We start from the raw sequence: 15,232 nt of genomic DNA on the forward strand, positions 1-15,232 counted from the left end.
CCATCGATGTGTCTGCTTGGGGGGGATATATACGGCTGTGATTATAATCGAAGAGAATTCTCTTGGTAGATAATGCGGTCTACATTTGATTGTGAGGAATTCTAAATCAGGTGAACAGAAGGATTTGAGTTCCTGTATGTTTCTTTCATCACACCATGTCACGTTGGCCATAAGGCATACGCCCCCGCCCGTCTTCTTACCAGAAAGATGTTTGTTTCTGTCGGCGCGATGCGTGGAGAAACCCGCTGGCTGCACCGCTTCGGATTGCGTCTCTCCAGTTAGCCATGTTTCCGTGAAGCAGAGAACGTTACAGTCTCTGATGTCCCTCTGGAATGCTACCCTTGCTCGGATTTCATCAACCTTGTTGTCAAGAGACTGGACATTGGCAAGAAGAATGCTAGGGAGTGGTGCACGATGTGCCCGTCTCCGGAGTCTGACCAGAAGACCGCTTCGTTTCCCTCTTTTTCTGAGTCGTTTTTTTTTTTGGTCGCTGCATGTGATCCACTCGGTTACACTGGTTGTGAGGCAGAACACAGGATCCGCATCGCGAAAAACATATTCTTGGTCGTACTGATGGTGAGTTGACGCTGATCTTATATTCAGTAGTTCTTCTCGGCTGTATGTAATGAAACCTAAGATGACCTGGGGTACTAGTGTAAGAAATAACACGTAAAAAAACAAAAAACTGCATAGTTTCCTAGGAACGCGAAGCGAGGCGGCCATCTCTGTCGGCGCCAGATCATTGTACCCGACATACCAACGTGTTCTTATCCCTCGGCGTCCTAACCTGACGAATGGACATAGTTCCTTTAATTAAAACTTCTTTGGGATAGACCCCCTTTTTTTTTCTCCAATTTTTGCCTAAAATGACATACCAAATCTAACTGCCTGTAGCTCCGGCCCTGAAGCAAGGATATGCATATTCTTGATACCATTTGAAAGGAAACACTTTGAAGTTTATGGACATGTGAATTGAATGTAGGAGAATAACACAATAGAGCTGGTAGAAGAAAATACAAAGAAATACCGCCATCTTTGGAAATGCAAGAGAAAGGTCCCAGTTCTAGTCATCACTCTGGTAATTCCGATGGTGTCCAAAAGATGGCAGCAGTGTATGTGCAAAGTTTCAGACGGATAACTTGAAGTATGAGCATTCTCTATGACATTTAGTGTGTAGTCACCCAGCTACATATGGGCAAATCGTGAAGGAGACAGTTGCATTCATATGAACTTTTCTGCAAGAATATCGTCACATCTGTATACTTCGACTTTGATTTAGCTTTTCCAGTATAAGTAGCCATATTATAAGTTCGACATTTGCAAAACAACCAGTTGTCATACCTCTGAATATTCTTTGAATTTTTGTCCAAAAGGGAAAAGGCATGCTCTCGCAAACGGTTAGCACCTACATTTTGCGACAGACACATGGTTTCAGGATACTCCCATAAAGCTCAGCTCATTGGCTATCTAGCTAGATTTGTTTGACCCCGATTGGTGCTTGTTTGACAAAGTTAGAGTCGTTCAGGTAAAGACCGCCAGCGTCATCGGAGTGCCATGAATGGCGTCGCTCTCTGACCAAATATGGTGTCCTATAGGATATACACTGCTCAAAAAAATAAAGGGAACACTTAAACAACACAATGTAACTCCAAGTCAATCACACTTCTGTGAAATCAAACTGTCCACTTAGGAAGCAACACTGATTGACAATAAATTTCACATGCTGTTGTGCAAATGGAATAGACAACAGGTGGAAATTATAGGCAATTAGCAAGACGCCCCGAATAAAGGAGTGGTTCTGCAGGTGGTGACCACAGACCACTTCTCAGTTCCGATGCTTCCTGGCTGATGTTTTGGTCACTTTTGAATGCTGGCGGTGCTTTCACTAGTGGTAGCATGAGACGGAGTTACCAACCCACACAAGTGGCTCAGGTAGTGCAGCTCATCCAGGATGGAACATCAATGCGAGCTGTGGCAAGAAGGTTTGCTGTGTCTGTCAGCGTAGTGTCCAGAGCATGGAGGCGCTACCAGGAGACAGGCCAGTACAACAGGAGACGTGGAGGAGGCCGTCGGAGGGCAACAACCCAGCAGCAGGACCACTACCTCCGCCTTTGTGCAAGGAGGAGCAGGAGGAGCACTGCCAGAGCCCTGCAAAATTACCTCCAGCAGGCCACAAATGTGCATGTGTCTGCTCAAACGGTCAGAAACAAACTCCATGAGGGTGGTATGAGGGCCCGACGTCCACAGGTGGGGGTTGTGCTTACAGCCCAACACCGTGCAGGATGTTTGGCATTTGCCAGAGAACACCAAGATTGGCAAATTCGCCACTGGCGCCCTGTGCTCTTCACAGATGAAAGCAGGTTCACACTTAGCACATGTGACAGACGTGACAGAGTCTGGAGACGCCGTGGAGAATGTTCTGCTGCCTGCAACATCCTCCAGCATGACCGGTTTGGCGGTGGGCCAGTCATGGTGTGGGGTGACATTTCTTTGGGGGGCCGCACAGCCCTCCATGTGCTCACCAGAGGTAGCCTGACTGCCATTAGGTACCGAGATGAGATACTCAGACCCCTTGTGAGACCATATGATGGTGCGGTTGGCCCTGGGTTGCTCCTAATACAAGACAATCCTAGACCTCATGTGGCTGGAGTGTGTCAGCAGTTCCTGCAAGAGGAAGGCATTGATGCTATGGACTGGCCCGCCCGTTCCCCAGACCTGAATCCAATTGAGCACATCTGGGACATCATGTCTCGCTCCATCCACCAACGCCACGTTACACCACTGACTGTCCAGGTGTTGGCGGATGCTTTAGTCCAGGTCTGGGAGGAGATCCCTCAGGAGACCATCCGCCACCTCATCAGGAGCATGCCCAGGCGTTGTAGGGAGGTCATACAGGCACGTGGAGACCACACACACTACTGAGCCTCATTTTGACTTGTTTTAAGGACATTACATCAAAGTTGGATCAGCCTGTAGTGTGGTTTTCCACTTTAATTTTGAGTGTGACTCCAAATCCAGACCTCCATGGGTTGATAAATTTGATTTCCATTGATAGTTTTTGTTTGATTTTGTTGTCAGCACATTCAACTATGTAAAGAAAAAAGTATTTAATAAGAATATTTCATTCAGATCCAGGATGTGTTATTTTAGTGTTCCCTTTATTTTTGTAGCAGTGCATGTACTGACATTTGTTGTTTCTCTAAAATCTGCAATCTTGACACAAGGCGCTGCACGATTTACAACTGTTCCTTCGACGGAATGTCGATCCCTAACCTATACAGCAGACGCGGAAGGTGTCTGTAATGCGTCTTTCTTTTTACCAATGAGTTAAGTTGGGGCGGAAGGTAGCGTTGGGCCAGTCACCAAGAGGAAAATACTTTAAGTGTTGCAACCCCTGGAGTTGGATCCCACTCTGTGTATGGGTTTTTGTTTCGATGGCGCTTCAGTCATGTCAGGGAACAGAGGAGGGGTACATGTCCTACTAAAGCAAACCTTTAAGCAAGCGGTATATGTGCATTATTACTCCCACCGTCTGAATTTAGTTCTGTGCACCACGGCAAAAGTGTCGGGACATGACAGTACTTTGTTTGACACAGTAAACCAGCTACACACATTTATGAGTGGATCTCACAGACATGCTTGATTCATAGAAGTACAGAAAGAGTTGCATCCCGATAGACCATGTATCGAGCTAGAAAGATCCACGGATGAACGGTAGAGTTCAAAATCAGGGTCTGTGAGTAAAGTGCTGTTACTGCTAGAGGTCATTTTAAAGGTTTGTGGACAAAGAGCACAAGAGGCATGTGGACAAACCAAATTAGAAGCCGATGCCCTCTTACAACAAATCCAGAACAAGAAGTTTTTATTCCTATTAGTCACGTTTAAGTAAATTGTTTGACACTAGTGATTTTGCTACGAAGGGATTACAAAGCTCTACATTATCTGTGACGGACTGTATTGGCTCAATTGAAATCCTCAAAAGCAGCTTTTCAACGTTCAGAGAAAACTCAGGGGGAGACTTTGATAAAGTTCTCAAGCTTACTGAAGAGATGATGATTAAGCATGATATTTTTCTGGGCGTTTCTTCACTCTGCCAACATGTCAGGCTAGTCATCATGTTCAAGAAGTATTCACCTGCAGGTTATGGCTGCGAAGTACATTCTGATATGAGTCTCCAGTGCTTGTCAGTACCCTTCATTTGATGCATAAAGTGCTTTATAAAGTTTGTACTGAGAATGAGATCATCATGCTGACCTGGGTCTATGAGCACAGGAACAAAACAACCAATTCCGTACACGTTAAGGTCAACTTCATACATGCATTTTGGTTGTGCCGTTTTCCCCCCTACATCAACAAGAATAACTGGCTCTGATAGTGGCTTCTTCTCTAGACTAATACTTTCCGCAAGCATTCTTTGTTCTGCTGCTTCGCTTAAAGTATAGGCCATGGAGCTGGTGTCAAGCATCCCTTTCAATTGGAACTGGTTATTTACAGTGACTGGGGCATCAAACAAATGGCATTACTCTTTGTATATTCTTCGCTATGACCCAAACCCCTTCTGGTGCTGCACTTCATGCGTTCACATATCGTCGTTCTAAATCTTCATCACACTCGAGGGTTTGTTTCTCTTGACCCACAAAACTGACCATCCTACCGATCCTCGACTTCGGCGATGTAATTTACAAAATAGCCTCCAACACTCTATTCAACAAATTGGATGCAGTCTACCACAGTGCCATCCGTTTTGTCACCAAAGCCCCATATACTACCCACCACTGCGACCTGTACGCTCTCGTTGGCTGGCCCTCGCTTCATAGTCGTCGCAAAACCCACTGGCTCCGGGTCATCTACAAGTCTCTGCTAGGTAAAAGCCCCGCCTTATCTCAGCTCACTGGTCACCATAGCAGCACCCACCCGTAGCATGCGCTCCAGCAGGTATATCTCACTGGTCACCCTAAAAGTCAATTCTTCCTTTGGCCGCCTCTCCTTCCAGTTCTCTGCTGCCAATGATTGGAACGAACTGCAACAATCACTGAAGCTGAAGACTCATATCTCACTCTCTAACTTTAAGCATCAGCTGTCAGAGCAGCTAACAGATCATTGCACCTGTACATAGCCCATCTGTAAATAGCCCACCCAACTACCTCATCCCCATATTGTTATTTATTTTTTTGCTCCTTTGCACCCCAGTATCTCTACTTGCACATTCATCTTCTGCACATTCTACCATTCCCGTTTTTAATTGCTATATTGTAATTACTTCGCCACCATGGCCTATTTATTGCCTTTACCTTTCTTATCCTACCTCATTTGCACATGCTGTATATAGATTTTTCTACTGTATTATTGATTGTATGTTTGTTTATTCCATGTGTAACTCTGTGTTGTTGTATGTGCCAAACTGCTTTGCTTTATCTTGGCCAGGTCGCAGTTGCAAATGAGAACTTGTTCTCAACTAGCCTACCTGGTTAAGTAAAGGTGAAATAGATAAATAAAATATACACCCTCCAAATGCGGGCCTGCTAGTTGAGCGGCTCCGCTGCATGGGTTGCTTGTGTGGGCTCCTCACTATATCTAGACCCAGACTTCGGACAAATTTTCTACCAGTGACCTGACTCAAAGCATGACAAACACAGACCCTCCCTTCTAGTGTGCAAGCATAGTGGTTTGTATCGTTACACACCTTGCAATATTTCCTGTAAGAGTACCCTTGGTTAGGTGGGTGCTGCAGTCTTACTGTTGTCTGCGTGTTCTGCATTAGCACACGATCAAGTAAGCTTATCAAGGTTTGCATGCAGTTTCCCTCAGTTTGATTAGAGGGTGTGACCTCACAAGTACCTCACTCTGGCTAGAAGACACTGGCCAAGATGGCACTACATCTTCAAGTACAGGCATCTGGACATGTGTGGTCATCTGTCTCACAGCAGCAGGGCACATTGACCTGGTCAGCATTTGAGCTATCATTTCAGACTGATACTCGTCTAGAAGTTCTTGTATCTCAGCTGCTGTCCACCTATCAGCTGTTTTGAACTTTAAAACCGCAGAAAGAAGGATCTGGGCAGTGTTTCACAAACATCATCGTTACCTCTCGGCTGGAGTCCTCGATGCTCCAACCCTGCCTCCTCAAACACTCATCGGCCACATCTACTGCCTTGTTCAGACGGATCCAGTACTCCATGACATTTTCTCCTAATACTGGCAAAGTGTTCGGTAAGAGGCATGGATGATGGATGAGTACGTCAACTCACTGAAATGCTGTTTCAGTATATCTATTATCACTTTAGGGTTCTCGTGAGGTGTCAGAGATGTATTGCTGCAGAGTGTTATCTTTACGATGTCTCTAGCTCTCCCCATAAGCTTGGACATGATCTCCTGTGACTGTTCTATGACCGCACACCATGTATTTGTATTTTACCATTATACCCGAGGTATACTAATGAAGCAACACCATGTTTTAAATGAACGACAGCTAACTAGGCACATTAAACATGAAATACAAAATCGTCACATTTCACAACATACCCGCATGGAATGGGTACAAATACAAGGCAAACGTTAATGCTGCCATCTGGACTCCCATACAAGTATATTTGCCTGATAAAAGACAAAAGTCAGTGCAGAATTACCTGTAAGAAAATCATCGGAAAACTCAAGCTGTCTGCACCTTGAAGAGACCCACTCCCGCAACAAAGCTAACGGTAGCTGGGTTAGCCATGCAAAGTTGCACTCGAACATTATTCCCATTCACCTAAATATATATTACTATAAACAGTAATGCAACACTAAATCAGTGACAATATAACTTTTGCTTGTCTTTTCTTGTGCATTTGTGAACATGTGTATTCAAAAGACCGGAGCATACATAACACATAGCTCCCCTCATCAGGCTCTGTAAAATCATGGCTCCCGTTGATGACATCACCGCATTAACATAAATTAGATTAAATAAATACAATAAAATAATTCACTCTTGAAAGTAGGGTAATACTTCTCAAAATAACTTTTAAATAATAAATTTAAATAAATTAGGGATTTTCGGTGTAATACATAAAGTATATTTTACACCTGTTACACGTCGTGTGTCTGCAGGCTTTATCCGCACATTGCATATGATTACACGTTATGTAGTTTAGTCACACAACCAACATATTTTGTTAATTTAAAATCCGGCAGTCGTGGACTTGGTTGTAAAAGTGTTCCAACAGGAGAAACACTGTAGACTCCTATTCAAGACTCCTGTATTTGTGTCAATTGTTGGGTTCATTGCAATTACTCAAATGCAACACAGAAGATAGACTCTGTGTGTGTGTGTGTGTGTGTGTGTGTGTGTGTGTGTGTGTGTGTGTGTGTGTGTAAATATAATGAAACAACGAGGGGCCATGCAATCAGAGCTTTCTCACCTTGCCAGGGTTGCCAGGAAGCTTTTGTGCATTTCAGCAACCAGCGTGCCATCAGAGAGTGTTCAGTGCCAGCGGGCACATTGTCTCCCCTTGCAGGTCACTGCTTAAACCAGACAAAGTATATATGCTGACATTTTTACATTTCAATCTCAAGTGAACAAATATGCATACATACAGGATGTTAGGCCAGAAGCATCTAATTTCTTTATGAAGGAGAGAACAGACAGACAATCAGTGCTGTTAATTTCATTTGTTTACATATTTTGTGTTGTTATTTTAATGTCAACACCTACACATTGGATTTGTTTACATATGGTTGTATTGTTCTTACATGCACATTGGATGTGTTGACATATGGTTGTATTGCTCTTACATGCACATTGCTTTACTTGTGTTGCTTTTATATGCACATTTGATTTGCTTACTTAAGGTTGTGTTCATTCAAACCTGCACTAGGGAAACTTTTACCTCTCATGGCCACATGGTGCCATCTTTAATGTTAATGTTATTATTTTGATGTTTATGCACAATGCAAAAAGTGCATATTGCTGCTAATTTTATTTGTTGTTTGTTAGTTTTGGTCACTATAATCTATAATCGTGATATGAAATTTTCATACCGTTTCATCTCTACTTGTGACATGACATAAAACAAATTTGACTGGCAGCAATATGCCACCGCACCATATAACTCTACTAAGAAAATTAAAAAGAGCTCTACTAACTTCTAACAGACCTTCCCCCCCATCCCCCAAATAAAAAAATATTATTTTTGCTGTCACACTAATTGTTCTTCGTTTTATAGCATTTCAAAATATACAGTGCCTTCCAAAAGTATTCATACCCCTTGACTTATTTCACATTTTGTTGTGTTACAACCTGAATTCTAGTTTGTTTTCTACACACAATACCCCATAATGACAAAGTGAAAACATGTTTAAACATTTTTTTTGCAAATATTATGAAAATGAAGTACAGAAATATCTCATTTGCATATTTGTAGAAGCACCTTTGGCAGCGATTACAGCTGTGAGTCTTTCTGGGTAAGTCTCTTAAGAGTTTTCCACACCTGGATTGTGCAACATTTCCTCATCATTTTTTCATTTTTTTTTCTCCAAGCTCTGTCAAATTGGTTGTTGATCATTGCTAGATAACCATTTCAAGGTTTTGCCATAGATCTTCAAGCAGATTTAAGTATAAACTGTAACTATGCCACTCATGAACATTCAGTGTCTTCTTGGCAAGCAGATTCCGGTGTAGATTTGATTGTGCATTTTAGGTTATTGTCCTAGTGAGAATACTTTCTGAAGGCACTGTATATTTTTTTTATGGAATGTTTCTGGCACTGTGTTCATAATAGGTTATACTGTTGTTCAGGCATCATTCAAACCAACAAATAATCTTTGCTTCATATACTTAGCTAGCTGTGGAAGGTCGGCAGCCGAAATGACTATACATATTGTAATGCAACAGCAGGAGCAGGTCTCGAACCCTCGACCTTCTAGTCTGAGGTCCAGCGCGCTATCGACTGTGCCGCAAAAGCATGCTCATGCATATAAACCCAGGGTCGTTACAATATAATGAAATGTGTGAATACTTTCTGAAGTCACTGTATGTTTTTAAATGGAATGTTTCTGGCACCGTGTTCATAATATGCTATGCTGTTGTTCAGGCGTCATTCAAACCAGCAACCAGTTTGTGTCATATACTTAGCTAGCTATGGAAGGTCGGCAGCCGAAATGACTATACATATAATGGAAATTCTATGACTTACTGAAACCACGGTGAATCACCTGTTACTGAATCACAATCATAGGTCAAAGTAGTCTTGCTTTGATTTATTTACATTCCTCCACCTTAGGTTTGAATGTTTGGTTACACTCAAACATTACTTGAACCAGTGGATGTCTTCAGTGCACATAAGCTTAGAGAGGAGCCATCCAAAACACCCTCTTCTGTGTCCATGGCTTTCAGAAAACATCTCCACTGAAACTGAGAATATAATTAGACAGTCAATACTTTCTACAACAATTTACCAGAATATAATTCCTTAAGAAGTAGAGATAAACTTGTTGAAAGCAAATAGATGGTTCAAACCTGATGAGACCTCAGAAGATGACTCCCTCTGCATTTCCTTCAACCGAATTATCCTTTCTGATGGTGTGATATGAATTCCTCTGTGAGAGTGCTGTATTGACATACAAACCCATGGTTAAATCCTTCAGCTGTGAAAGAATGTCTACTAAACTGCATAAAATAAAGTGTATGAGATTTTAAGTCAAATAAACATGAAGTCACTTCAGTGAAATTTATATTTGAAATGAAATGTATATTTACTGCATAAGCACCTACTGTACCTTTTTTATTTTCACACTCAGGACTGTGTGCCTTCTTCTGCCAGTGTATGTTTGACCTGGCATCTGTGGTAGGCCCTTGGTTGCAAACACAGTGGAAAAGCAAGCCCTAGGTGACAAGCCCTTGGATGCAGAAATGGTGGAATGGCCCTTTGATACAGTGATGTTTGACTGACGCATGGGCCATTCTTCATAATTGACTTTGCTGCTCACTACATATGGTGGCGTTTGACCTGGCATCTGTGGTAGGCCCTTGGTTGCAGAAACAGTGGAAAGGCAAGCCCTAGGTGACAAGCCATTGGTTGCAGAAATGGTGGAATGGCCCTTTGGTACAGTGATGTTTGACTGACAAGTGGGCCAATCTTCATAATTTACTTTGCTGCTCACTACACATGGTTGTGTTTGACTCTCAGGTTGATGGTGGGAACCTGAGTCTACTTCAGGGGAGCTGCCATTGGTCTGATTTGAGATCAACAGCAGGGTCTCTTGCACAAGATGAGCAACAATAAAGTAGCTGAGAGCCTCATCTTGGGCATCCAGGGCAGAGCTTAAATTGTAGCCCATGAGGTTAATCTGAAATTGCAGGCACTCCAGAACACGGCCGCAGATTAACTCAATGGCCTGTGGATGGCGGCAGACGTCACAGATAGTCTCATCAGCACATACTGCTACCCCTGGAGACTCAGACAGCTTATTTATAGCACTATGAAAAAGATCCTGAGCATAAAGTTGGGGCTTTTCATCCATGGGCACGTTAGGACAAAGCTCCTGCAGCAGTCTGGAGATGATCTCCCACACAGCCTTGCAGTTCACTATGCACTCACTGGCAGATTGAGCAGCAGCAAGCTCAGGTGTGAGATGTCTGTTACTGTGGCTTGTAACAGGGCAGTCATCTTTGTGGCTGGTTTGGTCTGGGAGATATGTGGAGTCTGACTCCTCTTCTGAGAAGAGCTTGTACACTTGCTTTGCCACTACGTCAGCCAGTGCTGTGACTACACACTTCCTTTTGAGCTTGAGAGCGTCTTGCAAAGCCTCAGCTGAGCCAGTTTCCTTTACCATCTTCTTATACACTAATCTGGCAGCTTTCTCCAGATCTGTAGGGGAGGGTTTACACCATTTTTTCTGGTGCTCACCTACTGGAATCGTCAGCATGGCTGTGTTAGTGAAGAGCTCCACCATGACTGCATCCATGAGATCTCCGGTCATGTCAGTGGAGCATCGGCTCTGTGGCCCATTCCAGGTGCTGTCTGGTGACCGACAGTATGATATGAAGTCTAGGATTCTGAGGACAAGATCTTCAGAGATGTCTGAGGCTGCACAGGACACCCAGGAAGCATTTGTGTCTGTTCTGGGGCCGGGTGAGATTGGATTATCAGTGTGATCGACACTAGTGTGATAGACAGCCCCAATCCTGCTGGTTACTTTGGACACCTCCAGAGAAATTGAGCTGGCAATCTCTTTCACCATGTGTCCCGATGATACAGCCTTCCACAAGCTTTCTTGGGAACCAGTGCAGGAAAGCAATTCTTTGTGAACACTCTTGGCCACATGATGTTTATAACTAGATGGGAGGACCAGAGACTCGTCGGTATGTAAACCAAACAGATCACTTGGGGTGTTATTTAACTCATCAACCACATTATCAATGAGGTCCAAAGCTGTTTCACTCAGGCCAAGAATGGGGGTGTCTAGTTGGGTACCTGTCTCATCATAATAGATTTCGCTTATTAAGCAGGTCACAATATCTTCAATTGTTTCAACTTGCTGAGCGTGTTGATTCTCAAGAAAATAAAATAGACTGACGTCATCTGGTGTCATCTGATGGACCCTCACACTCTCCCGGGCTGACTTTGTCCTGGGCTGGTTCTCAAGTACATTAAACCATCCTGCCTTGTTGCTACACTCAGGTGTTTGTGGTGCAGTTGTTAAGGTTGGCTCCTTATTGGCTGGGGATTCCAGGGGCTTCAATGCACTTTTAATTTGCTCCTTGGCTCTCTGGGCCCATACAGGTGTCTCATGGTGTTTGGCCTGTGACTGGCTGGGTTTTCCCTCATTCTGGGTGGCTTTGATGTGAGGCTCCTGTTCAGTGTGCACGGCGGTCTTGACTGGTGACATCTTCCCAAAACACCTTCTCACACTGCTGGCAGCCTTACTGTGCCAGGGAAGTTCAGGTTTCACGCATTTAGACCACATGATCCTTTTCACATCTGAAAAACACAGGGAAACATAATCTGTGGTGTTGAAGTCCTACAACATGGTGACCAAAAAATGACCACCAAGCCAATAATCTTCTTTAACATGACTAGTGTACAGATCATGACAATGTTGCGGATGCGATAGCTTCTATTTCTATTTTGTTTGAAAAAGGTCTTCAGTGGATACGTTTCTCTTACCCTCAGGAAAAATTGATCCAGTTATTGATAACCATCACTCTCTGTTATAATAATGCCACACTGACAAACCACTTCTATGATGTAATAGTGATGTAACAGTCACTATCTTTATGGTACAAGTGCACATGATGTAATAATGCATCGGAATTTATCCAAAATCTCTTTGGTCACTTTCAAATAAACTACCAGTTTCATTTTTTAAGTATATTTTTGATTAACCAAATAGTTTATAGGAAATAACATTGTAGCCTTAATTTAATAAAAATGTAATTACTACTGATCAATGCACACATTGTTTTTTTTGTGATCATTTACTGCTCAATGCTCACAACGTTTGATGTTTTTCAGGTAACTTCCATTCCACAAAAGCAGCCTATTTTAACACCTACATAACATGAATCATAAAAGCATAGACTACAAATTATTAACATGGACAGGCGCAAATAGATATTTTATTCTCATACTTAAATATCTCATTTCTATTGAGGGAATTCATTCTGTACTTATTAGTAAAGGTTAATGTGAGTAAATACGCTCAAGTCTGTGAACCCACTCTCCGAGGGATATGCAAAAAGCTAATTTCCAATTCACACATGCGTATTGATACACACTTGTACATGTGTGAAATAGGAAAAATAGCAGCACCCACCAACCCTCTCCATAAAGGATACATTTGCTCTACAAAAACTGAAGCTGTGGTAGGCCTATGTAATAATATTATTTGGTTGGTCAGAAAAGTGCCTCGCCAAGAGAGGCCCTAACTTTTTACCTTTTAAATAAGATGATAGTTGTGGACTTACCTGTGTTGCTTGTTGAGGCCTGGGGAGAGTTATCCCACAGCAAATCATAGACTTGGTCACAACATCACAGAGTGAAGGTGATGAATCATTGAGCTCTTTGTGTTCATCTTCAGCTCCTCCCCTGATGCCTGAAGTCCAGACGTCACCACTCTAGGAATGCTGCATTTCGCTCAAAGCACTCCCTACTCTGACTGACATGAGAGGATGTCCGGTAGCTTGCACTGATCCATCACCTTCACAAACTTCTCCACTGTGGATTTGAGTAAGTACATGGAGGATATTGGCAGCTTTGCATGTAGTTTCGCTGACAGGTATCTGTAGTACGACTGCAATCAGTGTCAAGGGCCAAGGTCCGTTTGTTCTCAGGGGCACTGCATTGTTTGAGGTATTGTCTTAGTCTTGACTTCAGACAAAGGATGTTGAGCTTCCTGGTTACACTCCTTTGTGTGTCCATGTGCAATAGGGAACAACGCCTCTACTGTAACTCTCGGTACAATGATGTCTATGCTATTTACATAAGGCTGTATCACTCTGTTATTTTACATACATGTAAGGCTGTATCACCAGGTTTTCAAATCTTTGATATGAGATGCAGGCTGGAAGTTCCCTTTCCATCTTGAGGTTTGTGGATCGCTCACCATATGTCTCCTTCAGAAGAGACGTACTGACTTTGACAGCGAGTCACGGAATTTGGCCAGCTCTGTGCTAGTCACGCAGGGAATTAGAGAGCAGGTGATCTGTTTTATTTATAAACTTTTATTTATTCAGGGTAGCCCAATTGAGACCAGGGTCTCATTCCCAATGGTGACGTGATGTTTACTAGGTGTCTTTGCATTGTCTTTATGGAGGTGAGTCTCACTTGTGTGTTTGAATGTCTAAGAAATAGAGGAGGAAACATGGCCAATTGCCTTTGGCCCATACTGACTAATGTCTGACCCTGGACTGTGTCATTTCTTCAACAAAATCCTGAGCTTCACATGGAAAACCAAACTCTATTTGTTCCCCTGAATTACTCAAACTCCTGTCCGATTATCTTTTTTTTTTAGCTTTCCAACAATATTTTGAAGTATTTCCTCTGACACCAATTCAATTTGAGACCCTGAATCTGTCGGAAGAGATTCTGGGTTTTTGGAAGACAATGCTCAGACAAGGTTCTTAATCTCCATCTGACCTGAGCCAGCAGCTGTTTTACCACCAGAGATCTCCACGAGCTTATTCAGGACCACAGATATGATATCGGCAGCCAAAGAAGAGAGCACTCTCCAACTCCTTACAGCACACACGGAAACTTTTGGGCTGTAGTGGTTGTATGGAAGTTCAGCGATGGGGTGTCTTCACTAGAGCTGCCAAATCTTGCCACAACCTTTGAGGACAGCCCTGACTGGCTTAATTGAGATCCTTTTCATCTTTAGTTTGAAGTTCTCTGATATTCCTCGGCTCCTATTAGAAGCATCTGTCTCAGAGGAATCCCTCCTCACATGATCATCCAGCTTCTCCAATGCAGTTTCAACAATCTCAAGAACAAGGATGCCATCCACCTGCTCTTTGCTGTCCACCCCTGTCTGGATATCGCTCTGATCTATCTTGACAGGATGCATTTTGATCTTCTGGAATATACTGTGAGCTACCTTGACTGCATTATTGCATATTTGGAAGCCTGACAACAGAAGATCGCTACCAATGTCTGTGTGGTGTCACTTGTCTGATTTTCATAGGCTCATTCTTCAGTTCACTTACACCTTCGTCCTCAGTATTTTACTCAATGTTCTGCAAGATAACACTGATGATTTCATCAGCACAAGGTTCAATCTCATTGAGTGTCAGTTCTTCTTTCAATGCTAGGGGTGTAGGAGAGGTCATATTGGAGGAATGTCTGCCCAGAATCTTGCAATCAGAGCTGGAGTCCTCCTCTGCCCTCGGTGGTGGGCCTGGCCACCTGACACACAACAAAGTGCCTCGTCTGAGGTCAAAGGAACAGGATGATTTGCTGGATGACCTGCTAGATGACTGGATGGATTTCTCAAACCTCCATTACCTCAATTCCCTCCTTGGCAATCATAGAGCTAACCTTCTCCAGCATGGTTTACCAGCTCATTGGACATCAAGTTTGTCCTGGACAAACTTGCTGGAGAAGGTTAGCTCTATGATTGCCAAGGAGGGAATTGAGGTAATGGAGGTTTGAGAAATCCATCCAGTAAATCATCCTGTTCCTTTGACCTCAGACGAGGCACTTTGTTGTGTGTCAGGTGGCCAGGCCCACCACCGAGGGCAGAGGAGGACTCCAGC

General features: G+C 43.2%; 1 long non-coding RNA gene across 1 annotated transcript; it reads right to left on the reverse strand.

The window, feature by feature from the left end:
- Positions 1-9,225: 9,225 nt before the first annotated feature.
- On the reverse strand, positions 9,226-9,587 carry LOC112245357. Its single transcript, XR_002952719.1, has 2 exons — positions 9,497-9,587; positions 9,226-9,391 (listed from the first exon to the last, which is right to left on the reverse strand). It is a non-coding gene; the product is annotated as an uncharacterized LOC112245357 (long non-coding RNA).
- Between the last annotated feature and the right edge of the window lie 5,645 nt (positions 9,588-15,232).

Source organism: Oncorhynchus tshawytscha, linkage group LG03, assembly GCF_018296145.1.
Source record: "Oncorhynchus tshawytscha isolate Ot180627B linkage group LG03, Otsh_v2.0, whole genome shotgun sequence".
Classification (NCBI taxonomy): Eukaryota; Metazoa; Chordata; class Actinopteri; order Salmoniformes; family Salmonidae; genus Oncorhynchus; species Oncorhynchus tshawytscha.